At 47.1% G+C, this 12,792-nt stretch overlaps 1 long non-coding RNA gene across 1 annotated transcript; it reads right to left on the bottom strand.

Annotated features, from left to right (window-relative positions):
- Positions 1-6,699: 6,699 nt before the first annotated feature.
- Positions 6,700-12,460, bottom strand: LOC129406474 (uncharacterized). The gene is made up of 4 exons (XR_008631016.1): positions 10,678-12,460; positions 8,651-8,801; positions 7,472-7,581; positions 6,700-6,780 (listed from the first exon to the last, which is right to left on the bottom strand). It is a non-coding gene; the product is annotated as an uncharacterized LOC129406474 (long non-coding RNA).
- Positions 12,461-12,792: the final 332 nt, after the last annotated feature.

The raw sequence follows: 12,792 nt of genomic DNA, 5'->3' as shown, positions 1-12,792 counted from the left end.
AAAGCTGGAGCTCAGCGGAGCATGCACTGAGCCCTTGAGCCCTCTCCTACTGCAGAAGCATGGTTGGTTATGAGAAAACATGGAGTGAATTAAGTGGGATCAAATATAATATACATAACGTACGTATTATGTGGGCTGCTCCAGCAAAATTTATAACAAGAAGCAAAATCTTTATTAGCCAAAAATCATGTAGAAGCTGGAGCGATAGTACAGTAGTAAGACATTTGCCTTGCACGTGGCCGACCCGGGTTCGATTCCTCCGCCCCTCTCGGAGGGCCCAGCAAGCTACCAAGAGTATCTCATCCACACGGCTGAGCCTGGCAAGCTCCCCATGGCATATTCGATATGCCAAAAACAGTAACAACAAATCTCACAATGGAGACGTTACTGGTGCTCACACCAGCAAATCGATGAGCAACGGGATGACAGTGATACAGTGATACAGTGATGTAGAAGCTAAACAATCCTGCTGACAAGCAGTCCTGCTTGGACGGGAATATAATATTTCACTCCTTTCTGTCCCACACAGTAGCCATCTCTCACTTCTGGGAGTTGAGACACTGGCATGGTGCAGATGGGACTGAGGGCCCAAATCTTTCTTCTTCCTTCAATGTGGTTCATTGACACGCAAAAATCACCTGAGCCAGCAGCCAGGGCATCAGAGCAGAGCTCCAGACAGCAGATATGAACTGCTTTTGGATGACCCTGTCCCCTCCTCTAGTGGCTGCTGCATGGTGACTGCCCAGGGCTCACAGGCCTGGCTCGGGGGCTCACACAATTCTAGCCGTGCTAGCTGGGTCTCACGTCAGGTTGTAGTGCTCCCCAGAGGTCACCACAGTGCTCACACATGGACACACCTCGGGTCACACTTCCCAGCTGTGGAGCACATGTATGGGCACTGAATAGAGACCGTGGGCCCAAAGGCTGGCACAGCAGGCATTCTAAAGCCAGGGCGGGCAGAAACAAGATGCGTATCTGAGGCAGGAATCTGAAGAACCCTCAAGGGACGTTATTGTTGCTGATTTCTATGGACGAGATGATAGGAATTTGGAAACTTCCTTGAATGAACCACCCAATGCCCACTTGGGCAAGACAACACCAAGAAGAACCAGATTGAACTGACCAGACCAGGGGAAGCCCAGAGAGAGAGACTCACATTGACCTGTGAGTGTCAGTTCGCAGGGTCTGCACAGACTGGGGCAGAGATGGTTTCAGCCCAGGTTACAGAAATAATATTTCCTGTGAGGACATTGTAGACAACCTCAATGTTGGGGAGCAGGTCTGGACACCCCGGCTTCCTTACAGCCCTCCCAGAACCACACGAGGGAGGAGAGAACCTCAGCAGATCTGAGGTGGGAGGCAAATGTCACTTGATTCCTTAGGAACAGAGGGTGGGAGGCACCTGCCCACCTCTCTCACTCCCCTTTCAATCTCCCCGGGGACAGTTCAAATATCTCCTTATTTGAGTGCTGGAGGAGGCAGCACTCAAGCACCCCAGAAGAGAGTTGCATCAAAAGGAAAGAGAGAGAGAGTTGCAAACTTGTAGGCCAGTGAGGGTCCTGGAGGGGTCCCTCAGTACCGTGGCTAACACAAGGCTTTGCTGATCCTCCAGCCCCTTCCTGGGCAAGGACAGCCCCTTGGCTAAGCTTTCTTTCCCTGACTCAGGATCTAATCAATGTCTCATTCAGTGCACCTGGCCTTTGGCATTACAAATCAGTGAAAGTGGGACACATATTTGCCTCTTCAGGTCCAATGAAAAATAATGGACATCTAAAGCAGAATTTTCTAATGATTTATAAGAAAGAAACATATATTAACACGGATACGTCAATCTTGATGTCACTGCCACCTAATGCAGGTATATCTAAGTTAATGTTAAGCTTCAGGAATCATTCCAAGCCTGTGGAAACTTCTGGGGACCAGCATAGTCCTCTGACCAGCATTGTTGACCACTGGTCTACTCTAAAGGACTTCCATTGAGTCTCTAATAGCCAACTCAGACCTTGGTCCTTATCTCACTTGTCTGGTGTGAGCTTGACAAGTCAGAGCTGACAGGCTGAGAGAAGATTTTACAATGCCTAGAAATGACTGTGGCTTAATCTCTAAAAATGAAGGTGGGTTATTAAAAATCAGAAATCAGAAGAAGGAAATCTAATAGGGAAAGTAACAGAAGTAGAAGATGCAATGCAATAAGCCTCCAAACACCGAATAAGTCCATAAATAGATTCTGACCACATCGTTATTAGAGAAATCCTGATTTTAGGTCACAGAGGTAGCCCTGGTACTCATCAGATGGTAGGAAATGAAAACTGCACATGGTCTCGGTATTGGATGGAATGGGATAAAGTGTGAATCCTCTAGTCCTGCTGGGAGTTTCAGGAATGGGGAACAATCTGGATCTTAGGTGTGAAATCAGCATGTTGTTCTTACAATGGCAGGAAATCAAGGGTTTCCTGCATATGTTTTGATTTTGCCTTGCTGACCAGTGCAGGAAATAAACATACACCAAGGTCCTATTTTCTCTCTCTCTTTTCAAGTCTCTACCCTTGATTCCTGTCATGTTCAGTCTATGAATATGATATTATGGTCACTGATACACTGGGAATACATTTTATCAATAGTGTGTGTCACTGTCACTGTCACTGTCATCACGTTGCTCATTGATTTGCTCAAGCGGGCACCAGTAATGTCTCCATTGTGAGACTTGCTTGTTACTGTTTTTGGCATGTTGAATACGCCATGGGTAGCTTGCCAGGTTCTGCCATGCGGGCAAGATACTCTCAGTAGCTTGCTGGACTCTCTGAGAGGGGCGGAGGAATCGAATCCAGGTCGGCCATGTGCAAGGCGAATGCCTTACCACTGTGCTATCGCTCTAGCCCAACAGTGTGTGAAAAGGATAAAATTCTATTTTCCCCTGAAGATATCTAATTAATCACTCTCCTCAAATGGAAAGAGCTTCCCTTCCTCTAATTCTCAGAAACATCCTTGGGGTGCCTCAGATGGAAAGTTTCCCTTCCTCTAATTCTCAGAAACATCCTTGGGGTGATGGGAAAATTGCTCAGACTTGGGTGCTTCAAAATGTCTCATTTTTCCCCTAGGCTTTTTGTCATCCTTCTGTCTCTGGGACTATGCTCTATAAAGTTCTAATTTGTCTACTCTGAAAACACCAATGGAGATCTTGGTTCTAGCCTGCTTTTCGTCATCCATTGTCTGATTGGTTTTTGCTTAGAAGTCACATAGTAAAGCAATTTTGGTGTCTATTTCTAGGAGAAATTCAAATCCTGCACTCACATCACTTTGTAGACAAACACCTACAAAGCAGTACAAATGTTGAACACTTAGATTTCTAGTTTAGTAACAAGGGGTATCTCAAATGCACAATGCTGACTGAAAACGATTTTGTTCTTGTTTTGTTTCTTATGGATAAACACTGATCATCAACAAACATTCACTACCCATTTTTCATATTGGTAGCCAACTACCTAAGAACCACCGAGGAGTAGAACATCACCAGACTACAGATCAGGACATCATCGTCATCTCATCATCATCATCATCATCATTATCATCACCACCATCAACATCATCCTCATCATCACCATCATCATTATCATCATAATTGGCATCATCATCACCATTGTCATCATCATCATCACCATCATCATCATCATCATCATCATTATCATCATCATCATGTAATAATTATATACAGCATTCTTATTCATGCTTATTCCAGAATGGTGGTGTCCTAAACTCTACCTTTTATCACTGCCTTTTATCCTCACAGTCACCCTGTCTTGCAGCTATATTAACGTCCCAGTTGTACAGACAGGAAACCTAGGACAGAGACAGTAAGTTTTTTTTGTGAGAATCCCATTCTTCCATGGAGACCACAAAGTCTCAAGGGCATCTCTGCTTGCCTAGTGCTTTCCCTCTCTCTCCCTCTCTCTGTTTCTTCTCTCTCCCTCTCTCTCACCTCCCTGTCTCTTTCTCTCTTCCTATACCTCCCTCCCTCTCCTCTATGTCTCTTACTTTTTGTTTTGAGACACATCTGGAGGAAGAGCTTCCAGGACCATTTGTACTGAATGTCTGGAACCCAAGAGTTCACCCATCAAGGAAATGGGTGAAAGGGGTATAACTCATGTAACAGAATAAAATCCCCAGCCCTTTACTAACATCTGTGCCACCAAAGATGGCCTAGCTGGATGTGAGTGATGTCTTTAGGCAGCTGAACATTGGCCCTGCCTGGTCCACTAGGTCCAGCATCTGTCTAGTATAGAGTTGTGAAGTTGAACTTAGTCCAGTTCTGCCCTGCCAGAGACATGGGGGCAGGGGCCAGGGGCCCGGGAAGCAGGGGCAGGGGTGCTGGGGTTGGGGAGGACAGCAGGAAATAGATCAGGGTGTCCTCTGGTCCAGTATTTCATCTACACACTGTCTTCAAAGGAAGGTATGTCCAGAGTGATCTGGGGGTGGAGGAGCGAAGTTCCCACCATACCAAAACCTTGGCAGCCACACTCACACCTCAACAGATGCCACCATGTCTCTACCAGACTCCACAGCCTTATGACTAACCCCACAGAGATGCTAACCTACCAAAAATTTCAGGTACACTGGGTGATTTGGGGGCTGAAACTCCAGACCTCCTTGGAGTCAGGGTGGGTGACCTCCCTCCATTTCCCTGTACTTCCGGAAACTCTGGCAGCCACACCTTATCCGACTTCTGCTGCCATGCAAGCTCATCTACTGGCCCTGCTCCAGAGACTCATGATTAAATCCCGAAAGAGATCAACTTCCCACAAACATCTCTCATGTACCCAATCCCGGCTGGGACCTCGAAGGTGATCTCAGGGGCGGACGGCATCAGTGTCTGCCCTACCAAAGCCCCGGCAGACGAGATCACAGTCTTGGGCCAGACTGCCCACTTACATATCCTGAATTTTCTGAAGCTTGAAATCACCAAACTCTAGAATATTAACATCCCAGAAGGAACACATCAGATTGGATAGGAACGTAAGTAGACATTAACTAATTTCGACTAACAAAAATACTCATACAAAAGACTTAACTAGCAAAAGAGCTTAGTAAACTCTCAGACAAGGACTTAATATCCCCATGGTGAGATACAACAATTTTCACAAATTTTCTTTTACTTAAGTATTTTTCTTATCATCCCATTAGCCAGTTAGTGTAACAAGCAATATAAAATAAATTATTGTGGGCCTGCTACAGGGACAGGCTTGAAAGGTGGCTGGGAAAATGGAGACATGGTAGAGGGAAGGTGACAGTGATGGTGAGATTGGGGTTAGAATATTACATGCCTATAACAAATAATCACAACCAACTTTGCAAACCACAATATTTCAATATAGTGTTGTGGAAGGAGAGAAGGTTTGTTTATGGAGAAGCAAGAGGCAAAAATGTTGGGCTCTATGGGGAAGGAGCAATAATTTGGTAGATACAGTATTTGCTTTGCACACATCCAATCTGGGTTTGATCCCCAGCATCCCATATGGTACCCCAAGTCTTCTGGGAATGATTCCTGAGAACAGAGCCAGAGTCAACCCTGAATACCGTCAAGTGTGGCTCCCAAACAAATCAAAATTGAACTCTTCCTGCTCTCTAGTCCCATGTGGGTAGACAGGTATGCAAATAGAGAAGGAGGACATGTGACAGTCCCCTCAAAGATGAGCAAGCAGCGAGGAGCCACTTCATTGGCTTTGTAACCAAAATCCCTCTTTTGCTCACTCAGGCCCTTGAAAGGAGACAGACTTTGGTCGGCCACACGCGGCCCACCACCAGGGTGGACCAAAGACAATGAAGCAAACGGGCTTGCAGAGCTCCAGCTGCATCTCCCTGGGGCAGAGACACAGAGACGCCTTCTTGTCTGGGGCTTCATGTATGCAAGGACCAGGGCAAGTGTCACTGTGAAGGGGAACCAGTGAGTGCTCGACACATTAGCCTTGTCACTACTGTCACCCAGCAGCGTCTCAGTCACAGAGCAAAGGAGTTTTGGAAGAACCGAGTACACTGTCCTTGTCCTATTCTGGGGTTCCCTCCAGGAGTGTACAGGGGCCAAGAGGGTCACACCCAGCCATGCTTGGAAACCACAATACAGGGGAGAGATGGTCCAGGGGTAAAACTTGGGGTCGCACACAGGTAAGGCATTTGTACCTGAGCTTTGAGCTACTTCTCATGCCCCAACTTTCTTGGTTGAACTGTTGAACTGACCAAAATCCATAAAGGAGCTCTGAAGTTCTCAGCAAGAGTTAGAACTTCCCCGGGACACTGATGAAGGCTTGGAGCCACCCCCCACTCCCCCACCCCAGGGCTTCTCTCTCCCACAGCAGCCCTCACTGTGGCTAGAGCAGCACTGGCTGGGGCCCAGCCTCCTCTCAAACCTTCCCCTCTTGGGGAACTCGCAAACGCTCCCCTGTGCACTCTGTCAGTCTCGGCAGAGGGTAAGGACTATGGGCTCCCGGGCTGAGAGGTGGACCACGCACAGTACAGCCCAGGGCCTGCCTCTGCAACATCTCTGTCACCCTGATGAGGCTTCAGTGGGGAAATCCTCCAGCAGGTACCTGCACTCCTGAGCCCAGTTGAAATCTGCATTTCTGATGTTTGTGCTCACCAGCGTCTCGGGGGTCCCTGTCTCCCCATCAACTGCCAGGTCTTGTGGCTGGAGGGGAACATCATGATGTTGTCAGTAGTCTGTGGTCTTGTTCTCCCCTTAAACCAGGCACCTTTGTTCCTCCTCTTCCTCTTGGCCTACAGTTTGGCATCCTAGAAGAGGAGAAATGGGCTTGGGCAAGTGTTTCTTCCTCCAGCACTGGATGCACCATCACAGACCAAGAGGCCGAGGCCTGGGGTGCTCAGCAGTAGACGCCCACCTGACCGGCTGAGGACCCCTCCTGTTGACTCTCCAGCACTGCCCTTGTGCAGGACCCAGAATCATAGTAGCACCACGAGGGGAAATAAATATTAGTGGAGGGGCCTCTCAAGTGATGTTTAGGGAGCTCAGGGGCCCTCCCTGGAACTCTCCGTCAACCGAGTGTTTCATCTGAAGGTTAGGCCCAAGGATGTGGTGCTACCAGAGGTTGGGGGCCAGTCATGCTAGTGAGGCCACACTATGCTCGGGTCAAGCCAGGGTCAGGCACTTCAAGGCATGAGCCTTAACCCCTGTGCTGTCTCTCTGGTCACTATAAAATGGTTTTAAATTGATTTATAAAAATAAAAAGAAAGAAAGCAAAATAGTGTAATGAGTTTTACCACCCAGATTTGTTCCTACTGGGTTTCCACAGATTTTCCTCCTGCTTTCTGGCACATAGTAGTTAATTCAGCTCCCCGTGGCCCTTATTGATACGCTTCCTGCTCCTCTCCCTGCATATCATCTCCATCTTATCCCGAGAATCATCTACCTGGAAAGTTTCAGTTATTTCTCACCTTTTCTCTCCACATCCTCCTCATGGCTCACCTGCATGGCTCCCAGCATAGCATCATCATCACACATCTGTCGTCAAGTATTAGGCACACGTGGGACCCTAATTGCAGGACTGAGGATGTCACACCGGTCTCAGGACATCCCTGTATGCGTATGACATTTATAAATGATGAGAAGGACTCAGGGTTATGAATGGATTTTCTTGCTCTTAATTAATGTTTTAAATATATGTATTTAATTCATTATTGTAATTTATTTTTATTAAGATACCATGATTTACAAAGTTGTTCATAATAGAGTTGTTTCAGGCATACAATACCTAAGAACAACCCCACCACCAGTGTGACTTTCCCTCCACCAGTGTCCCCAGGTTCCCTTCTACCCATCAGCCTGCACCCCTGTCAGGCACAGAGCAAATTTATTTCACATTGTTTCCTCCCACAAAACGTGAAAGAAAGGTAAATGGGACTATCAGAAAATAAGTCGATTTGTGGTGGTCGAGTGCTATATGTTTTTAACCTATGTAGAGAAATTAAAATCATTTAACACAATATAAAGCCTATTCTCATTTACATAAATAAGTTTCCAACTCTGGAATCTAAAATATAATGCATTAGATTTTAATATGTACTTGGACCTCATTTGTATTTATTTTATATTCCCCACCATTAATAAAACATTTTAAATTATGTTATAATATATTTTAGAGTTTAAAATGAACTCAAAAGTTTGAAATAGGTAAAACCTCAAACATAAATTTAGTAAAAGTGAAAAGAATTAAGAAAATATAAAGGAAAAATTCTGAATAGGCCTATAAATGTACTAAAGTGTTGATTTTATACTAGAAAATATAATTTTTTTTTTTTTTTGGTTTTTGGGTCACACCTGGCGATGCACAGGGGTTACTCCTGGGTCTGCACTAAGGAATTACTTCTGGCGGTGCTCAGGGAACCATATGGGATGCTGGGATTTGAACCCGGGTCGGCAGCGTGCAAGGCAAACGCCCTACCCACTATGTTATCACTCCAGCCCCCTAGAAAATATTATGTTACAGATTTTAAGTGTCTGTATTCATAAGTAAAAGATTGTAATGAAAAATCACATTGGATGCAAAAAAATCTGATCAAACATAGAACTTTCAGTGTATGTGAGATGTTAATTCATCACTAAAACTCTTTAAAACACCCCTTAGGAAGCTAGGAATAAACGTACCTTTCTTAATCTAGTAGAGGGCAACCATCAGCATTTTGAATGAGAGCCACACTCAGAGTTTCAAAACACAAGGGAAATTTTTCCTGTCCTTTACAGAAGCTCTTCTAATGCTTCTTGAATAACTGGTTTCAAGACTCTGAATTCCCTCCATCTGCAGGAAATCAAATGGGTCGCTTGACTTTCCACCACCACCCTCCCCCACCACACACACACCCCATTCTTGCCTGCATTCTGGCACAACTGTGAGCTGTCCACCCTGGGCCCCCTTTGAACTGCCAAAGGGTGTTGAACCATCTCTGGTCTGCCTGTCCTGGAACAATCTGCTGTCAAATGACTTGGCAATGAAGTAGGCTGACGGGGGCTGTGATGAGCAGAAGCAGCTGCCCGAGGAAAGTGCAGCGCAGGGACCTGCCCCTGGGACAGCATCCTTCCTGTTCTCAGAGTGTCACAGGGGGCTCGAGCAGCACTCAGGCCTTTCCGGTGCCCACGCTAGCATGTCTGTGCCCACCTAACGTCCCACCGCTCTGCTCACCCTCTCAGGCACTCGAGACATTCTCCTCACTGACCACAGCCCAGGCCATCTGCAGCACCGCTCACTCTCCCTGCTCAGAAGGCTCCTGTGCATCCTCGTTTGACGCACCTTTATGGCCCCTTCCAACCTCTGCATGAGCCACCCATCTTCCTGAGTCTGTCTCCACGTCCGGCTTCTCCACTGGGAACAAGTGGCGAAACGCTTTGGAAATTTGGCAAACAGGACAGGCCTGCACTCCAGTCCCTGACTTAGTGAGTCTGGGGAGATCCAGGAACCTCAATTAGACACAAAGTCAAGACAATTCTGAAGCCAGGCCCAAAGAGAGTTGCCTATAAAAGTTCTGTATGGGGGACCAGGGAGACTGTATAGGGGTTAAGACATATGCCTTGTATTTTCTGACCCCAGCTCAATTCCAATGGCACTCCCATGGCACCCCCACTCCAAGTATTGCTAAGTGAAGCTCTGGAGGCCCCCCAAACACCACTGGATGTGACCTTAGAGGCATCTGAAAATCATCAGAGTCGCACTGATATTCCATGCACCTCAGGTAGTAAGCAGCACTGCATCCTCATTCAACCAGAAGCCAGGTGAGTCAAGTTAGTACAGAGTCCAGTGTTTCATTCCAAAGCTGTGTGAGTGACCACCTATGTCTATCAGTCCTAGGACTGCAGAAATGGGGGCTCAATGAGACTGAGCGATCCAACTGTGTTCTTGAGCATGGTAATACAATCTTAAATATGAGTAATAAAGTGAACTTTACCGTCAAAGTATCTGCAATAGGTTTTTTGTTTTGTTTTGTTCTGTTGTTTATTTATTTCATTTATTGAATCACCGTAAGATACCGTTACAAAGCTTATGTGTTTGAGTTTCGATCATACAATGATGAAATACCCATCCCTCCACCATTACACATTTTCCACAACCAAAATCCCCAGTATTCTGCCCTTGCCCCAGCCCAACACTTTCCCTGCCTGTGTGACCGACAATCTCTTTCTCTACTTTGATTACATTTAATATTTAGATATCAGTCCCACATTATTTTTTTTATTTTATTAAATCACCGTGTGGAAGATTACAATGCTTTCGGGCTTAGGTCTCAGTTATACAATGCTGAAACAACCATCCCTTCACCAGTGCCCATATACCACCACCAAAAAAAAAAAAAAACCCACACAGTACACCTCCCATCCCGCCCCCCCACCCCCTACCTTGTAACTGATAAGTTTCATTTTACATTCTGTTTACTTTGGTTACATTCAATATTTCAACACAAACCTCACTATTGTTGTTAGGAGTACCCCACTAGATTCAGACCTACTGTGAAGACAAATAAGGTCTCGCGGTTTTGAATTTCTGTACTTTAACAAGAAGTCCAGGGAGATTTCTTCCAGATATTAGATAATTGCAGGCTTGAAAACCCAATCTGTGTTCGTCTTAATATGGCGGCCACCACGCCCTTCATCCCCGGAGAGAAAGAGGCGAGAGAGAGAAATACCTTTCCCCATCTGGGCGGGCACGGGGCCGAGGCTTAGTTCTCAGGCTGGAGACATTCTGCGAGGAGTTGCCCACGCCGAAAGGTTTTGCTGGGTCTGGATTCATGCTTGTGCAGCTGCGGAGAGGCCGCACATGCGTGCGGCCCCCGGGATCACATCTCGGCCACATTATTATTGGGAATTTTCCCAACACCACTCAAACCTGCCGAAAAAGCAATGCTAGACAATTTGTTTTATATTGCTTATTATGAATAAGCAATATAATATCAAGCAGCTTCTCTCCTGGAATTCTAAACTTTTAATATGTAGGTTCTGGAGAGATCTCTGCAGCGAGCTGCTCAGTTCTGGGGTTCATTTGTATGTCTCTGGATCATGGTCATTTAGGTGCTTAATAAGTAGCCGGGGGCATTTTGTGGGTGTCATCTCAGAGTCCCATCAGGGCAGTGGGAAGGAGAGGGACCAGCTCCTCCCCTGTCCTGTGAGGCGTGGTGTTTGCCGCTACTGCTCTCACATACCTGGGTTTTTTGTTGAGTTCTGGAAGATGGCGGCTGCTGGATTTTCTAGGGGGCAGGCGGAGGGACAGCACTTGCTCCCATCTGGAGTAACCCAGTGAAAGTGGCCTATTACAAAATCTGGAAGCATCTCTGCAGCTAGCTGCTCAGTTGTGAGATTCGTTTGAGTGTCTCTAGTATCTGCAGTAGTTAGAAAATTATAGGACTAGTATGTAACAGCAGACTGCCCATTTAGATAGATGGTTTTCTAAGTAAATATAGAATTCAGAGAGCCAATGAATACTACGAAAGGATTGCAAGTATCAACCATAGTCTCAGAAGAGCAACTTGACCGTCATGCAACTTCAAAGTAAGTCAATGAATGACAAATATTGGTAACGGTGACTGTTTTGTGTCATTTCTTTGTGACACACCAGGCAGCACTGGGGGATTACTCCTGGCTCAGGGCTCAGGAACCACATTGCATATGGAGAGCCAGGGATCAAACTTATTATGGGCTTGTGAAAGCAAAGTGTCTTAGCTGCTATAACCTTGCTTCAGGCCCCGATTGAAGCACACTTAAAGAATATGAAATGAAAATAATATTGCACTGGACTCTGTAGAGAAACTTGGCAGGCCAAGAGAACAAAAGGATGCATACAGCAAAAGGTGTTGCTGCTGGAGTGATAGCACAGCTGTAGGGCGTTTGTCTTGCACGTGGCCAACCGGGTTCGGTTCTCAGCATCCCTATTGGTCCCCTGAGCCCCGCCAGGAGTAATTCCTCAGTGGAGAGCCAGGAGTAATCCTTGTGCATCACCAGGTGTGACCGCAAAAAGAAAAAAAAAAAAGAGGCATAAACTGAGCACACAATGGGGTGCCCGAGAGCATTTTCAAGAGAAGCAGGTGGTCTCTTGCTCTCTCCCTCCCGCCACATCTCCAAATTTCTCTCAGAAAATCCACTTTGCCTCGGAGAGGGGGAAAAGCACAGCGTCCGTCGGGGCCAACGGGTCCGTCTGTGGGCCCAGCTGAGCACTGTGCGGGGAGGGCCAGCGCTCCCGGGGCGTCACTGCAGGGACAGCGGGTCCAGAGAGGCGGTGAGCGGGACTCAGAGCCCAGGGAAAGCGAGCAGGCATTGGCGTCAGGCGCGCCAGGCAGGACCTCAGTCTGTGGAGGCTGAGGGGATGCACCACTCTGACCACGTGGAGGAGCGGGCAGGACTAAAGGGTCTGGATCCCTCCCCGAGAAAATAAGGGACCAAAGCACAGGAGGAGGTCGGCCCAAAACAGCAGCCCCTCAGTCACAGCCGCCCCACCCCCACCCCCAGGCACAGGCCTGTGAGGGGGTTCTGTCGGGAAGGAGCCCCCTCCCCTGAAAAGCATGAAAGTGCCCAGAAGTGGGCCATAGCCTGAGGCACTGCTAGAAGGGAGGCCACACCCCCAGGCGTTACACAGGCCAGGTCACAGCCCCAGGCGGTACACAGGCCAGGCCGCACCCCCAGGCATTACACAGGCCAGGCCAAACCCCCAGGCATTATACACGGAGGCCAAAACCAAGGCATTACACAGGTGAGGCCAAAACCTAGGTGTTACACAGGCGAGGCCACACACACATGTAGGTTTTACACAG

This window comes from Sorex araneus, chromosome 7, assembly GCF_027595985.1.
Source record: "Sorex araneus isolate mSorAra2 chromosome 7, mSorAra2.pri, whole genome shotgun sequence".
NCBI classification, from domain to species: Eukaryota; Metazoa; Chordata; class Mammalia; order Eulipotyphla; family Soricidae; genus Sorex; species Sorex araneus.
Note: the sequence above shows the minus strand (reverse complement) of the source record. Positions and strands in the feature narration are given on the sequence as shown.